Raw genomic sequence first — 18,400 nt, forward strand, 5'->3', positions numbered from 1 at the left:
CCATATGAAATGCTTGCTTCATTTGTCTTAAACATCTTTGGGAAGAATTTAATGCTCCTGCTCCAACCAGAGATTGATCCTGTCAGGGCATAGGAAAGCCACATGAAAGTGACATAAAGAGATGGTTGGGCTTCTCATCATCACCGTCAGCTGCCTCTGATAGCCCGAGACATCTGTGATGTGGCCAGACCAATTCCCCATGCTCCTCTTTGGCTCAACGCATTTCTCACACTGAACAGTCACAACCAGGAGAAGTAGGACTAATTGAGGGCTGCTGATTTATGCCGGCTTTTGGTTTGGGAATGAAGCCCATCTAAAAGCTTCCTCCATCTGTGTTATGTAGTATGGAGTGACAAGAAGACAGGCTTTAGAAACAGAAGATATAGATTCTAAGAGAAGCAGCTGTGTGACACCATGGACAGTGCTGGACTTGGGTTCATGAAGACCTGAGTTCAAATATTACCTTAAATGTTTGCCAGCTGCATGACTACGAACAAGGCATTTAACCTTTCACAGCCTCAGTTTCCTTTTCCATAAAATGGGGATAATAAAAGCACCTACTTCGTTGATTTGTTATGATGATAAAATGTAACAAATGGTAACGTATGTAAAGCATTACAAACCGTAAAGTCCTGTTTAAATGCTGTTTCTTCTTTTTTTATTTTAGGAAAGTGAGAAAGAAATCGTGAGAAAGCAAGAGAAAAAGAAAGAAAATAGAAAGTTGGGAGGAAAGAAATATAGATAGATAGAATTCATAATCCAATAATTGGAGACTGCCAAAATAAATTATTGAATATAGTTAGTTTGATGGAATATTATGATCTCCTAAAATCTTCATGGATATGAAGCACACAAGGAAAGGTGGAAAGCCCTACATGAGGTAATGTAGAGTGAAAATGGTAAAATCACAAACAAATACCCCAACAAAGACTATATTTAAAAAGAAGAAAGGAAGGGGAGGCAAGGCAGGGTAAGGGAAATATACACACACATACATACATACATACATACATACATAAAGACAAATTATCAATTGTTGGTTGATTGATAACCGAGAGTTCTAATCAATCTCTGCAATCAGTAATTATGAATTAGATTTGGATTTCATTCCTATAAGGCCTTCATATTTAATATTAAGAGTTTACAAGTTTAATTTCTCTGGGCCACAACCTGGACTCAATCCGTCTTGCCCCAGAAGGGTGGTGGGGAGAAGGGAGGATGAATCCTCATTACTGAGAGCATCTGTTTAGTTGTAAGTTTCCTAGTGTAGGGGGTTGCTGATATCAGAGGATATAGGACTTTCTGGACTTTTGGATATGGAACTTGCCAGATTTTCCAGAGGTTGTTGGCTTACTCTGTTTTCGCCCTTGCCCTGGAGTTTGGAAACCTCCTTTTGCAAATCAGCATGATTATTCCAAAAGTAAGCCCACCCTACGCCTTTACTCAACCTGTATTATAGATCAATCACAATCTCCATTTAGTATCACTGTAGCCAACTGTGTAAAAGACTGCTCTGTCTATTCAAATTCATCCCTGACTACTGAATGACTTGGGATCTCACTTTATTGGCAATTGCTAGCCTTGCTAATAAATTGATCATGGTTGGGACTTTGTGCCCCAGATTCATTTGTTACAATGCACATATACACACATGAAGTATATACAGTATATGTATCGTACTTCTGTAGTACTACATATTAATACACATATACTGCATACTGTAAATGTATTTATCCTGAGAAATGCCAAGGTTCATCAGGGAGGGAAGGTAATTTATCTCCATTGTTCATTGGCTTAAGTACAGGTACTTGTTAGTGGAGGGAGAGGTAAATAAAATTGGTCTCATGCTAAATTCAAGTAAACAAACATTAGACAAACATCTACTTTGTGCAAGATACTTTGCTAGATGCTAGAGAATCAAAGACAAAGATTAAATAGCCCCTCCCTCCCAGAAGCCTATTTCCCACTCAGTTTATATTGTCTTGTTTCTAAGAGTGGTTACATAAAACATTTAGGTGGTACAGTGGATAGAATCCTGGGGGTTCTGGAGTCAGAAAGATCTGAGTTCAAACCTAGCCTCAGATACTTCCTAATTGTGTGATCTTAGGCAAGTCACTTAACCTCTGTCTGCCTCACTTTCTTCAACTATAAAAAAAGAGAGGTAATAATAGCATCTACCTCACAGGATTGTGTAAAGATCAACGGAGATAATATTTGTAATGCTCCTAGCGCATAGTGGGAGGAAGGGGAGAATAAGCATTTATATAGTGCCTACTACATATTATTTGCTATATAAATGCTTGTTCCCTTTTCTTCCCCCTAAGGGTCTTTATTGAGTCATAAGCTAAATTCAGATGTTCTCAGGGAAACCATAGAGATGGCATAAGCCAAAGATATTTTAGAGGGAAGCTCCCAAGATTGAGCCAGTCCCTGGAAGCACAGAACCACACCTTACATAAAGTCTCTTGCACTTCTAACATTCAATGTTCTACCATTCCTAGCAGTACTAAGTCGGCATTCTGTGATTCTGGGCTTCTCTTTTTGAAAGTACTAAATGACTTACTTGCCTCTTTTTTTTTATGACTACTCACTGAGCTTTGAGAAAATTAATAAAATGTGAGGAAGAGGCATATATGCATTGACTGCTTTCAAATGCCAGCTAATTTTCCAAACAGAGAAATAAGAAAATGGGAAACAAAACCAAAATGTTGATCCACAGAATGCTGGGAAGGACTGAAGTTCCTTTCATGAAAACTCCTTATGTTCTCACAATAAGTTTGTGGTTTCTCTCAGTGGAAACCACAACACACCACATCTTGGTTTTTTGTTTGTTTTTTTTTTTTTCAACAGAGGATGCCAGTAAGTTAATTAAGCTAGACAATGGCTGGATTCTTTTTAAAAAATGGATTTTCTAACAGTGGATGTATTTTCAATTATTTTCCCCAATGCTCCTTGCAAACCTTCTACTCACTTTGCACAAAGCATATAGTTTAATACTTGACATTTTCTTTGAATTAGGTTGCACGTTAAATAGAAACTTTCTCTTAGATCAATGGGTATTCCGTGACTTGTGGAGATTAATAAGTCCATACAATTGTATTTTATTGGTGCTTTTCAGATACACACTCTGTTTGTGATTTTTCATCAGGTCAAAAATGAAGAAAAAGGCCTGATTGTTTATAAGCAGTAAAAGAGAAACCAGCTAAGATGCAGGAGCAGGAGGAAAACAGCCCTTCCAAAAGAAGAGGACTAAAGGAAGGTGAAATGTTGACAGGATTACTGATAGTGGGAGCTCAGAAGACCTGAACCCTATTTGTCATGTCCAGGTTACCTGTGTCAGGAAGGCAAGGACCTATCTGGGAGATGAGGTCCTCTGAGCATTATGTTGAGTGCAGAGGTAACAAGATACAGAGCAGGCAATGAGAACATCTAAAACCAGGAGGATCAGAAGCGGACATGGGGTCAGAACAGCTGGCTTCACACCCCTCCATCTAGTCAACCCTCACCTCTAAACTTCAAATTGGTTGTCAATAACAAATGAGATATTTGGAAAAATAAAGGCCACATATGTATTAAAATATTCATAGCAGGATTTTTGGTGGGAGCAAAAAACCAACAAACAAAATTTAGTACTCATATATTTTGAACTGGCCAAATTGTAGAGTATGAATGTCATAGAATCTTGTATCTTAAAAAAAAAATGAAAATGAGGAATTCAAAGAAACCTGGGAAGAGTTGTATGAACTGATGCACTGTGAAGTGAGCAGAGTCAAGTAAACAATAAGTACAGTGGCTATAGTAACATAATTTACAAAGAAGAACAAGAAGAAGAAGAACTAGAAGAACAAGAACAAGAGCAAGAGCAAGAACAAGAACAAGAACAAGAACAAGAGCAAGAGCAAGAAAAAGAACAAGAGCAAGAACAAGAGCAAGAAAAAACCTAAACCAAAGCCCAACTCTGAATGACTGTAATGGCCAGTTTTGGAGGAAACGTGAGGGATGGTAGATGTGAAATCTTTCATGAACCAAATGACTAAGTTGCAGACCAGGTTGGTTTGCTTAATGATTTTCCATTCTTGTAAGGGAAGGATTATCACCTAGGAGTTTGGGCATGGAGTGAATTGGGGTATGGCCAGAAATGGCTGAATTGAAAAAAAAAATCAATATAACCTGTTATAAAAAATTAATTGAGATAGCTAGACTTGCTGATCTATAAATTCCCTTCCACGCTTCTTCCAAAATTCAAAGGAGGGAAATACCCATTACAGTCAGTGGGAAAGGAGTAAGAGAATTGAAGGTGTATGCTCCCACATGGCTGCTTTTTTGAAGACGGTCTATTAGAGGAATCAAACCAGGACTTCTGAGTAACACTCCCAGATCTCGTGGCACTAGATTAAAATGTAATTGAGATCTATCTAACAAAATAAATAAAAACCAATACAACACAGAAAATGTTAATTTATCATTTTTATTAATTTATTTTAAACTTAAATTTCAAAACTTACACAATAAGAAAAAGCAACATATTATAAACTTAAATACAAAATGAGAAAAGGAAAAAAAGCATTGCCATGTGCACAGAAGAATGTAAGAGAGGATTCAAAATACACGCAATAAGTTTGGATTTCAAGAAAGCCTGTATAATAAGTACCACACATTGTGTTCTGAACTATCTTTTCTTGGTTTCATTGTAAGTTTTCTTTTCTTCTCTGCTATATACTTTTTAGTTTGTTCTTTTCCTCCCCCTTTTCCCCCCTCCACACACACGTGTATATGTATATGTATATGTATATGTATATGTATATGTATATATATGTACATATAAATAAATGTATGCACACATTCATGCACATATACACATACATACATGTATACATCTATATGCATGCATACACTTATATACACATATACATACTTAGATATCTATAATCATAATCATATATAGACATACGCATCTATATAAGACCGTATTATACTTCTATACTTATTTGTCCTCTGTTTCTCTGAGGGTGGATAACATCTTCCTTCATAGATTCAGGTCTTTCTATATTTTTCCTAAGTCCATCAACTCATCATTTCCTACACCACAGCAATATTCCAACCTTATACTGTCTAGTTATTTTAAATAGTCTTAAACAATATTGATTAATATGGATGACACATAGTGTAGTTTCCATATTTTTCTCTTTTGATTAAATCTGTTTTAGCTTTAACTTTGACTGAGATCATTATTACTACCTTTGTTTTTTTCCCTAATAAATTTCCTTTCTGATCTTTATTTTATGTTTGTATGTATCTCCTATCTCCTATCTCAACCTACTCCTTTACTTTACTTCTACTTGCTACCTTGCCCTCCTATTACTTAACCTACCCCCCAAAGATCTCTCCCTTTTCCTATGCCCCCACCCTGAAATTCCTCCTTTATTCCTATTTCCTTAGCCTTTTATTTCTTTCTGAATTTTGAAGGCTTTTACACCCTTCTAGATATATATGTATTGTTCCTTATTTAACCCATTCCTGTTGAGAGTAAGATCCCAGAACTACCAGCTCTTATGCCCCATCTAATTTTTCTGTGTCAGTTTTTCCTCTCATACCTCATTTGTTTAAAATAATTATTATTTTTATCTTTTCCTAAATGGTTTACTTTTTAGTATTGCATCATACTCAGCTCTACCCCAATCTTTCTTTCAAACTACCCAATTACTAATAACAATCTTAGACATAGGATTTATATTTCCTCTTGTAAAAAGTAATGCAGTCTGTCCTTATTGAGTCTCTTGTAATTAGTCTTTGATGTTTACCTTATATTCCTCTTGGATCTTGTATGTCAAATTTTCTATTGATTTCAGGTCCTTTTGCAACAAAATCCTGAAAGTCTGGCAACTCATTGAATGTCCCTTTTTTTTTTCATTCAAGATTATGCCTAACCTTTCTGAGTATGATATTTTTGGCTGCAAACCTAGTTCTTTCGCTCTTTGCTATATAGTGTTAAAAGACCTGTGGTCTTTTAATGTAGCCACAACTAGGTCTTTTGTGATTCTAATTGTGACTTCACCATATCTGATTTTTTTTTCCTGTTGCTTGTGATTTTCTTTTCTTGTTGCTTGTAATATTTTCTTCTAGAGCTAGGGATTTCTGGATTTAGCTATGATATTCCTATAGATTTTCCTCATGTTATCTCTTTCAGGTGGTGATCAGTGGATTTTTTCTATTTCTACTTTCCCCTTTTGTTCTAATACTTTAGGACAATTTTCCTTAATTATTTCTTGTATTATTGTATCAAGACACTGGGCCCGTAAAGTAGTCTGATTGTTCTTATGTTTTCTCTTCTTGATCTATTCTCCAGACCAATTGTTTTTCTTATGAGATGTTTCACTTTCTCTTCTATTTTGTTTCCATTCTTTATGTTTTGTTTTATCATTTCTTGGTCTCTTATAACTTCGCTGGCTTCCCCTTGCCCAGTTCTAATTTTCATGGAGTTGTTTATTTCCTTAAGATTCTAGATCTCCTTTTCTAGTTGGTTGACTTTCTTTTCATAATCTTCTTATTTTTCTTGGATTGTTTTATTTTTTTAATTTTTTTTCATCAATCTCTCTCATTTGATATTTAAAGTCTTTTGTAAGTTCTTCTATGAACCCTTTTGGGGCAAATGACCCTTTGACATTATTCTTTGGGGTAGGAGCGGCTTTTTTTGCTTCAATATTCTCCTCTGAAGATGAACTCCAGTCCTCTCTATTCCCATAGTTACTTTCTATGGTTGGGTTCTTTCTCCTTTGCCTACTCATTTTTTTTTTTAATTTATAGGTGACTGTTATTATAATCACCTCTAGTCCTGGGGTGTGGGGGAATAATGTCTCTGGCCTCAAATCCTCCTTCAGTTCTCTCCTCTGGCCTGGAACCAGAATCAAGAGCTCTGCCATCCTGTCAGTACCCACAGACAGGAGAGCCCCCTCCCCACTGCTTCTGCACTCACCAGGCATATGCTGGTTCCTTCTCACCCACGGCAGTGTCTAGGCAGCACAGCTGGTCCTGGCATCCCTGATCAGCAGAGGTTCCCTCAATCTTTTCCTGCTCAGATGTCCATCTCCTCACACTGTCCAGGAGATGAAAATTCCTGTGGCTGGGGCCCAGGCTACCTCCCAACCCAGATAGCCTCAGGGCTTGCTGCTTGCTGCTTCAGTGGAACTAGCCTGGAGGTGTTTACACTTCACAGGGACCAATCCCAGGAGGATCACTGTTCTGCCCCAACTCTTGTTTATTTTTACCACTCTGTGTTTGCCCTGAAGTACTATTTTGTCTTATTTATGGAGGAAATCTGGAGAGTTTGGAATTTTCTTACCTACCCCACCATTTTCCCAGAATCCTCTTATCTAATTCGTCATTTTTAAAGTTAATAGGCAGCCTGCAAGAATCTCTTTCTATTTCAGTTTGATACCACTGGACTTTTAAATTCATTTAAAGCGCTTTAAGCATGATTTTATTTGATTCACTTTTCTCATTTTAATGCCCATGAATATTTGTTCTCTGTATGAAGTGGTAGAAATATGAATGAAATATAAATGACCTAAGGAATGAAAAGAAAAGGAAAAAAAAAGACTTCTTGAATAAATCCTAGTCTGTTACTACTTCTCTACATGAATATCTACCCTCCCAGACCCCGGAAATAACCAGCTTTGGCCCTTGAGATTTGGCAGACCCAGCCTCCCTTCCTTGCCTGACACATCAATCAGGGAGCCCCAGAGATGGAAAATGACTTCGCGGTTTGAGTTTCATTTAATATTTAAAGCTAGAAAGGACCTAGAGGTAATTCAGTCCTAACTCCTCATTTTAGAGATGATAGAGAAGCCCAGTGAGTTTATGTATAAGGATTATAGGATTGTATATTTAGAGATGGAAGGGACCTTGGAGGTCATCTTTCAACCCCCTAATTTTACAAACAAGGAAATTGAGTCCTGAAGAAGTTAAATTGCTTGCTGCAGATCACAGAGGTAGTAAATAACAGAGTAAGGATTCAAGCCCAGGCCCTCTAGCCTAGAGCCAGCTGGGTGGTGCAGTGGATAGAGTGCTAGACTTGCAGACAGGAAGACCTGAGTTCATAGCCTGTCTCAGGCACTTGCTAGCTGGGTCACTCTGGGCAAGTCATTTAGCCTCTGTATGCCTCAGTTTCTTCATCTGTAAAAATGGTGATAATAATAGAACTTACTTCATAGGATTGTTGTGAGGATCAAATAAGATAAAAATTTGTAAAGCACTTAGCAGAGTGCCTGGTACATAGTAGATACTTAATAAAGTTGTTTTGTTTTGTTTTTTCCCTTCTCTCTCCTCTAGCCCAAATACTTCCTGAACAGTAATTTTCTCTATAATAGCCCTAACAAGCAGTAATCCATCCTCTGTCTGAATACTTCTAGGAGCAGAAAATTCTTCCAACAAGGAAGCTCATGCCACTTCTGTAAAACTCGGATTATTAAGATTTTTTAAATATAGAATTGAAGTCTGCCTCATTGTGAATCCCACTCACTATTCCTACTTCTGCCCTTTAGAGATGAGAAGATATGGATTGCCCTTCTTCTAATTAAGAGCCCTTCCAATAACTGACTTTAAACATGTCTTACCAAGGGAGGGCTTTTTCACCTAGGATCTATGGATGGGTAGATTTCAGGGAGTCCATCAACTTAGATGGGGGGGATCTTTATTTTTATAATCCTATGTAATTGATTTTATGCATTTAAAAGCATTAATCTGAGATGTGGTCCATAGATTTTACCAGATACTGCCAAAGGGCCCAGGACACAAAGAAGGAACAGCCACCTGCTAATGCTTAAGACATAAAAGTTCTCCATTTCAGCACAAGTTCTTTGTGCAATATTATGATTTTAGTTGGACATTCCATTCAAGCCTTTGAGCAAGCTGACATTGTTTCATTCATTCATTTGTTCTTTCATTCTTTAATTCATTGTTCTTTCTTCCCTCTCTGTCTTTTTTCCTGTATCCTTCCCTCCTTCCTTTCCTTCCTTCTTTTTTTTCCTTTCTTCTTTCCTTTCTTTTCTTTTCCTCCCTTTTTTCCATTCTTACCTACCTTCCTTCCTTCCCACCTTCCTTTCTATAGTTAGGCCATCATTGAAATATAGTGAGTACTTTCAGTGCTATATTCCAGGTGCTTTTGAGGAGGAAGGATGTGTCAGATGTACATTCTATCCTCAAAATGCTTTTAGACTATTTGAAGAAAAAAAACAGGGGCAGATAGATGGCACAGTGGATAGACCTCCAGCCCTGAAGTCAGGAGGACCTGAGTTCAAATCCAGCCTCAGACCAAACACTTGACACTTACTAGCTGTGTGACCCTCGACAAGTCACTTTACCTCAATTGCCTAAAAAGAAAAATGGAAAAAAAACTGCAAAAACAAAAGAAAAAAAAACAAAAATCCTTATGCATATGAAAAATAAAAAAGAGAATTCAAGATAAAAATACAACAGCCACAACAAGATAGAAAACAAACAAACAAACAAAAAAGCATGACAATGACAGTGTAAACACTTAGAGTTGTTGGATTCAAGGACTTGATTTCTTTGAGAGCATTCATTTCCTGTGGATCTCAGTCTGTCTCATTTTCTGCCACTCTTTTTTTAGTATATGTTCTATTTTTGACCCCACTGGGCAGAATAAGGGGCAATGGGAGATGTCTTTAGATTGTAAAATTTTGTTATGATGTAAGAAAAAATTTCCAAGTAATGAGAACTATATAAAAATAGAATAGACACCCCAACAGGTAGTGAGGCCCTTGTCAGGCTCACTGGATGACAATATTAAGTGTCACTTTCAGATTCTTCACTTGTTAGTGTCATGATTTTAGATAGAACTAGGAAATTTACAAGATGGCATGACATGACAGTAGTAACATTGCATTTGGAGTCATGGAATCTGAATTCAAATGCTAGCTTTGCTCCTTATTTCTTGTATAACCATGGGCAAGTTATTTCCTTTGTCTAGGTTTTCATTTCCTCATGCATAAAATGAAAGATTTGGACCAGCTGATTTCTAAGGTGATCTTTCAGTTCTGGGATTATATCCTTCTATCCACTCTTAATGTCATCAACACATATAGCCATCCTTTGTACAGAGCTTTAATGCATATTACAGCTCACAGAATCATCGAACTACAGAAACAGAAATGTTGGAAGTATCCTTAGCAGCCACGTAGACTAAACCCTGCCCAGTGAGGAATCTCTTCTACAACGCGACTGACAAGCAGTCACACATCCTTTCCTTGATGACCTCTAGTGACAAGAGCCTCCACCTTTTGGGCAATCCATTCCACTTTTAGACAGTTCTCATTGCTTGGATTTTTTTTTATAATATTACATCAAAATCTGACTGTATGAATCTACCTCTGATTGTCCCTTATTCTGCTCTGGGATCAAGCAGAATATTTTTTAAATATAGATTTTTATTAAGATTTGGAACTTTTCTGTTTTCCCTTTAATAAAGGGGAGATTGTCACTACTGCCTACCACCATTTCTAATTTACTAAGTGATGTGGTGGAAAGAATGCTAGATCTGGAGAAAAAATGGGTTTGATTTTAGACTGTGCTATTTACTGGCTGTGTCACACTGGATGAGTTATGTTCCTTCTTTGGCTTTCAATTTCCTTATCTTTAACATGAAATGACAAGACTAGATGATTTTTGACTTCTCCCCCTACTCCAAAACCTCTGAATTTCTTTAGGAGAATAGGGCTGAGCAAGCAGGCAACAAACATTTATTAAGTGCTTGCTATGTGCCAGGCACTGTGTCAAGCCCTGGGGATACAAACAGAAGCAAAAAGAAAGACAGTCCCTGCCTTCAAGGAGCTTATTTTCTATTGGGAAAAGACAATATATAAAATGGAGCTGAAAGGGTTGGGGGGAGGAGAAGGTATTGTTAACCCAAAACAGTATAACAAGTTCATGAGAAATTGGGTTGCAACTAGATTTATTACAACAGAAATAAACACGCACATGAATCCCAAGCCAGAGCAACGTGTCCATGATCCATACAGAAGTTTGCATATTTATGACAGTACAACAAAGGAAGGAGAAGGAGGAACAGAAATCTTCTCCTAAATGGGAGTGGCATGAGAAGGGGGAAAGGTGCAGTAAAGGTGGGAAAAGTACAAAACCCCTCCTAAAGGGGAGGAGCAAGGCAATGGCAAAAGCCTTATTCTTTTCCCTTGGGAATTGCTACACCATGAAGAAAGGAGGGTCTGCTTATCTATAAGAGTTCCAGCTGCACAAGCACTTTCTCAGCCTAGTGCAGAATGACTGGCACCTGTCTTGTCTTCTAAGGACAGCAATTACATCAGCTGGGGAGGAAGATGTGTTTCAACCTTGACAACTCAGGGCCTCCTGCATGCTCTGGGTCCAATGTCTCTGAAAAATATGGCAACTCAAAAAGACAAGTTCAAGAGACTCTTAACATTCCATAACAGTATCCATGGTAGGTTATGGTGGCAAGATCTGGAGAATTAAAATAATATCTGGGAAGGGAATAAAACATGTTTGATCTTGGACCATCACGAAAATGCAAGCTCCCCTCCCTGTCAACCTAATAAACATTTATAAAGCACTATTTTGTGCCAGGCACTATGCTAAGAACTCACCAATGGGAAAAAAAGGAAGGGATGGTAAAAGGCAAATAATTATTCTTCCTTCAAATGGAGTCTGCTCCTAGGTACCTAATATGAAGTGAATCTAACTACAAGAATTGCACACTGCAATGAAAATTCATCCTAGGTGTTAATTAGCTCAATATTTATCTCATCTAATATGCAAATCAAGACACTGCAGTCTCATTAGCGTCAGCTGTGTTTCCTTTAAGCAAAACTAAATCTCTATAGCCAATGTATGGGAAGAAAAAAAATAAATCAGTATTTCTCTTTGAAGCTAATGAGGGTCTGATTAGGCTCTTCCTTTGTTATGAAAGAGCAAGTTAAAGAAAATATATTTTCAGTGTGGGAAATGTGCTTCAGCTTTACAAGAGGGAAGCAAGAGGCAGGGCCTGGACGCAGAGCTCCGATTACTTGGCAGATTGCATCGTGTCCAGAGAACAGAAATCTGGGAGCCAGTACCTAAGTCTGTAGTTAGCCACTAAGAGCTAAATGATCAAGATGCAGAGCCTTCTAGAGAAAGGGGTTCTGTGTAAATGGATATGCTGTTATATCTCTGATAGACTGGAGACAATCAATTAATTATCTTAAAGCAATATATCTTTAATCCTCCCCCTCCAATTCAAAGAAGCAAATAGAGTTCAAGTCATTATCTAGCCAATTTAAGGTTTAGCCTGGAGAAGAGAATCAAATCCTAGGACTTTCTGGTATGAGAGAGGTCATTGAATTCAAACTCGTGATAAGAAAATCACACAAGCGGCAGAGCCACATTTTGAACTCAAGTTTCCTGATGCCAGATACACTGAGCTTTCCATTACACACAGACTTGGTAGCTGGAGAGGTTTTTGTTTTTGTTGTTGTCGTTTTGGGGGGTAATTCTTGATTTCCAGTCTCTTTAGTCATTTAACTTTTGAAGGCTTCATTATTTTTTCTATAAAAATGAGGGCTAGAGAAATGTTTAAGCTACCTTCCCAACTCTAAATCCTAGCAACTGTGGGACCTTGAGTGAGTAAGTCATATTAACTTTCCAGGCTTCAGTCTCCTCATTATAAAAGTTAAGGGGCAAACCCAAAGACCCCAGCTTCTGGGATAAGAACGCACTATTTGACAAAACCTGCTGGGAAAACTGGAAAATAGTATGGCAGAAACTGGGCATAGACCAACATCTTACACCATACACCAAAATAAAGTCAAAATGGGTATATGATTTAGATGTAAAGGCTGATACTGTAATAAACTGGGATAGCAAGGAATAGTTTACTTGTCAGATTTATGGAGAATGGAAGAATTTATAACCAAACAAGTGATAGAGAACTTTATGAAATGCAAAATGGCTAATTTTGATTACATTAAATTGAAAAGTTTTTGCACAAACAAAGCCAATGCAACCAAGATTAGGAGGGAAGTAGAAAATTGGGAAAGAATTTTTACAACCATTGTCTCTGATAAAGGCCTCATATCTAAAATATATAGAGAACTGAATCAAATTTATAAGAATACAAGTCATTCCCCAATTGGTAAATGGTCAAAAGATATGAACAGGCAGTTTTCAGATGAAGAAATTAAAGCTATCTATAATCATATGGAAAAATTCTCTCAATTACTATTGATTAGAGAAATGCAAATCCAAACAACTCTGAGGTACCACATCATACCTATCAGATTGGCGCCCACATGACAAAACAGGAAAATGATAAATGTTGGAGAAGATGTGGGAAAATCGAAACACTAATGCATTATTGGTGGAGTTGTGAACTAATCCAGCCATTCTAGAGAGCAATTTGGAACTATGTTCAAAGGACTATTAAAAATATGCATATCCTGTGACCCAGCAATACCACTTCTAGGGCTGGTCATAAAAGAGATCATAAATTAATGCATATTGATTGATTGATCATAAAGAGATCATAAAAATGGGGAAAAGACCCATATGTACAAAAATATTTATAGCCACTCTTTTTGTGCTGGCCAAGAATTGGAAACTGAAAGGATGCCCTTCAATTGTAGAATGGCTGAACAAGTTGTGGTATATGAATGTATTAGAATACAATTGTGGTATAAGAAATGATGAGCAAGTGAACTTCGGAAAAACCTGGAAGGACTTATATGAACCGATGGTGAGTGAAGTGATCAGAACCAGGAGAATGCTGTACACGGTAACAACCATATTAGGTGATGACTAACTTTGATAGACTTAGATCTTCTCAGCAGTGCAAGGATCTAAGACATCTCCAAAATCCTCATGCTGGAAAATGCTATCTACATCCAAAGAAAGAAGTATGGAGTTTGAATGTTGATTGAAGCATACTGTTTACTTGCTCTCTCTCTCTCTCTCTCTCTCTCTCTCTCTCTCTCTCTTTCTCTCTTTGTTTGTTTCTTCTTTCTCATGGCTCCTCCTATTGGTTCTAATTCTTCTTTACAACATGACTAATGTGAAAATATGTTTAATAAGAATGCATATATAGAGCCTATATCAGATTGCATGCCGTCTTGGGGAGGGGAGAAGAAAGAGGGGTGGAGAAAGTTTAAAACTTAAAAGTTATGGAAGTGAATGTTGAAAACTAAAAATAAATAAATTAATTTAAAAATAAAAGAGTCAAGGGGCATACCTTAATTTTCAAAGGCCCTGCTAGCTCTAACACTCACTCCTAAAGTTACATATGTATATTTTCTTTCTGTTATGGAATTAGGAGCACTCAATGAGGAAAGAACTGGTTGTCAATGATGAAGAATCAATGAGGAAAGTGTCCATTGTTAACAAATCTTCTGAGGACCCTTCTATCCCCACCCACTGTTAACATATCTTCTAAAGGCCCTTCTATCCTTAAATTACTATTCCACAACCCCCCCCAACTAATTATCAGTATTTCAAAAGGACAATGCACTATCAATAAATCAATCAATCAATATAATCAATCAATCAAAATGCATTAAATACCTACTGTGTGCCGAACACTGTGCTAAGTGCTGGGGATACCAAAAAAAAAAAAAAAGGCAAAAGATAGTCCCTGCCCTCAAGGAACTTACAATCTAAGAGGGAAGACAACATACAAACTAATATGTACCAAGCAAACTATATACAGGATAACTACGAAATAATTGACAGAAGGAAAACACTGGAATTAAGAGAAATTGGGAAAAGTTTCCTGTAGAAGGGCATAAAATAATGAGATCTGGAAGTATCTCAGCAGAAGCCGTCCAACATGTATTGAAGATTCGTGAACAGGGTCAGAGGTTGGACCAGATGACTTCTGACAGCCCTTCCAATTCCAAAATCATAAGTTCTGATTAATTTATAAAGATTTTTAAGGTGCCCTTTGAATGGATTTATTTTAATTCTTACCACAGAGTAAAGTACTTTGTTACTACCCCATTGATAGAGGCATTAAATGGTCATTAGTCCTACTACTGACCAGGCATCCTTGTTCTCTCTGCCGAATTTGGTTTAGATATCTGAACCCTGTTTGCAAATATAACCCATCTTCAAGAGCAGAAAACAGAGATTTCTGTTGGTATTCAGGAGATTTCTGAGGACAAGATACTAAAAAACCTCTCCACTGGCAGACAAAGGTTTATTTCCATATGTTACAAATCATGTCAAGTGTCGCTACTGCCGTGCATTGAGACTTCCTAAGTGTAAATGAACAGGAAAAGGCAAAATCATAGTCAAAAGCAGCTATTCCTAGCACAGAGGGGAAACAGGAGAGAGTGAGAGTGTCTGACCTGGCTTTGACCTTTGGCCCCAAAAACCCAGTTTTCCCCCAGATTTCTTTAGCTGATTTTGCTGGAGATGAATTTGCTCTTCATCTGAGAGCAGAGGGGTCTCTTCACATTGAGCAGAAGGTAGGTTAAGCAAATGTGACAGGAGAGCCCTCAGTTTCTTGCCCTTTCTGAGCAACTAGATTCATTTTAAAAATCCATCAGTCGCTGGCGTATCCTGATGGATGTAAGTATTTGGATAACCCGGGAGGTGCCTAGAGACCAAGTATCTCAAAGGAGAAATAGGTGGGATCTTGGATGTTTATTTACCAATAATGATACTATTTGACTTGTGTTAGAAGATGGATGAATCCATTATCTCATGGGAATGATAGAACAAGATGGGACTGGGTCACATTTGGGAAATCACATTGTGCTTTCTATGATCCCAAGGCTCCTGCTGCCACAAAAGCCCATCGATTTTCACTGATATTCTTCCAGAGATGCAGTACTGTTCTGAATCATGAAATAGTACTATTTTAGGAAGATCAAGATAATAACCCACACAGAAAGTATCAGGAGAGTAAGCAGGCCACAACACATTACCAACAATGATATGCATACAAGGAGTGGTGTAACATGCATTATTGAGGATGTGTATGACTGGACAAGAAAATGGGCTTGCCATATAATGGGAATGAGAATGCTTCCCTGGGAGCTCACAGTATTAAAAGAAGAGGGAAGCCTCCAGCAGGCTAGGTATGTTCTGTGTAAAAGACTGATGGAAGGACTGGGATAAGAAAGTGCCATGAAGCTGATGGCATTCTTCCTAAGTTGAGTGCCCAAATCAATCACATCATGGAAGCATTAGATAATAAAGCAGATCATTTGACCCTCCTGCCACACCCCCAGACAACCACTTAACACAGAGAGAAGGGCCTTTTTATGCCTCAACTGACAAAGAGACAGTATGATGTAGTGCAAAGAACTCACAAGATAGAGTTTGTGTTTGGACCCTAGTTCTGCCTTTTACTAGGGCAGCTAGGTGGCACAGTGGATAGAGCACTGGGCCTGGAGTCAGGAAGACCTAAGTTCAAATCCAGCCTCAGACACTTACTAGCATGTAATCTGGACAAATCACTTAACCCTGTTTGTCTCAGTTTCTTCATCTATCAAATGAGCAGGAGAAGGAAATGACAAACCATTTCAGTATCTTTGCCAAAAAAAAAAAATCCTCAAACAAGGTCATGAAGAATCAGAACTAAACAACAACAGCAATCTGCGCTTTATTGTCTATGTAACTTTGGAAAAATCAAGTCTCCTATCTGGGGCTCAGTTTTATTACTTGTAAAATGAAGCAACTGGATGAGATGAGCTTTAGATCACTTCCACCTCTAAAATCCCATGGAATGAGGAAACTGAGATCTAGAGGGTTGAAATGACTTGTTTACATTCACATAACATGTTATTGGCAAAAACAAGATTCAGACCCAGATCTTTTGGCCTCTACACCCATATATTCTTCCTTCCCTCCTTCCTTCTTTCCTTCCTTCCTTCCTTTCTTCCTTCCTTCTTTCCTTCCTTCCTTCATTCCTTCCTTCCTTCCTTCCTTTCTTCCTTCCTTCCTTCCTTCCTTCCTTCCTTCCTTCCTTCCTTCCTTCCTTCTTTCCTTCCTTTCTTCTTTCCTTTCTTTCTTCTTTCCTTCTTTTCTTCTTTCCTTCCTTTCTTTCTATCTTTCTTTTCTATACCATGCTGCCTCTTGTTGGGAGTATCCGTGATAATCCTAGGGAGAACAATAACATACTTATGATGGAGGTGGGGCTGGAGGTAGGGATCTCATCCCCATTTTAAAAATAGTTCAGACTGATGTATATAGATCAGGGCTTCCTGATTTTCATTTGTTTGTGCTTTTGGCATGGGCTGGATGTAGGTTCCTTGTAACTATGAGATTCTATATAATTCTGTGACTTGTTAAAGGTCACAAAACAAGCCTGTGACCAAGTTGTGAGTATAATCTAGGGCTTCTAACTCCAAATTCAAATTCCCAGCTTTTGACACGCAAACCAGGAAGATTACATAACGAATTAGAAGCAACAACAACTAGACAAACCCCCAAGATAAAGACAGTGTAGTGGAAAAGACATTGGATTGAGTGGCTATGAGCTCAATATAAATCAATTGTGAAATGTGGAAAAATAAAACAAAGCAAAGCAAAACCAAATGCCATTTTGAATTCCTTGAAGAGAGACTGAGTTTCCAGGAACAAAAAGGAGATAGATGGTTTTATTGTATTGTGTCCAGGTCAGACCACATCTAGTGCACAGTATTCCATTCTGGGCATATATTTGAGGAAGAGCATTGATGATAAGCTCAAGAGGATTCATAGAAGGACAACTAGAATGGAGAAAAGCCTGAAGTCCCTGCCATATAAGATCAGTTAAAGGACCTGGGGATGCTGAACCTGGAGAAGAGAAGGCTGGGGTTGGGGGAAGGACTTGAAAGTTGCCCCTGAATGCTTGAAAGGTTTTAATATGGAGGACAGATTAAACTTGTTCTTATTTCTATTAGAACACAGAACCACGAACAAGGGATGTGAGTTTTAAAGAGGCAAATTTAGCCTTAATACTAGGGAAATAACTTCCTAATAACTAGGGCAATAAAATGCCATTGGGTTGTCTCAGGGAAACAAGGATTTCCCTCATTTGAGGTCTTAAACAAAGGCTAACGGATCACTTTCTGGATCTGTTACAGTGAGGATTATTCTTGGAGTATGGTCATTGAATAATAGTAACAGATTCCTTCCATGGTCCTGTGATTCTGTTATTCAGGGGATTTTGAATGAAAAGAACTGAATTTTCATCTCATCTACATGTGTATACTTTGGGAAATCACTTCTTTTAGGGGTTCAATTTCCTCTTGTGCAAAATCAGAGGGATTTGACTCATTGATTTTTTAATATCTCTTTAACCTCTAAATTCTATGGTCCTGAGAAATGGTGAGGAATGTCACAGTGGGAGACCGAAGATTAAAATGGTGGCTGGAGTTCCTTTTAGTCACCA

This window comes from Vombatus ursinus, unplaced genomic scaffold (genome assembly GCF_900497805.2).
Source record: "Vombatus ursinus unplaced genomic scaffold, bare-nosed wombat genome assembly UNPS02014864.1, whole genome shotgun sequence".
NCBI lineage: Eukaryota > Metazoa > Chordata > Mammalia > Diprotodontia > Vombatidae > Vombatus > Vombatus ursinus.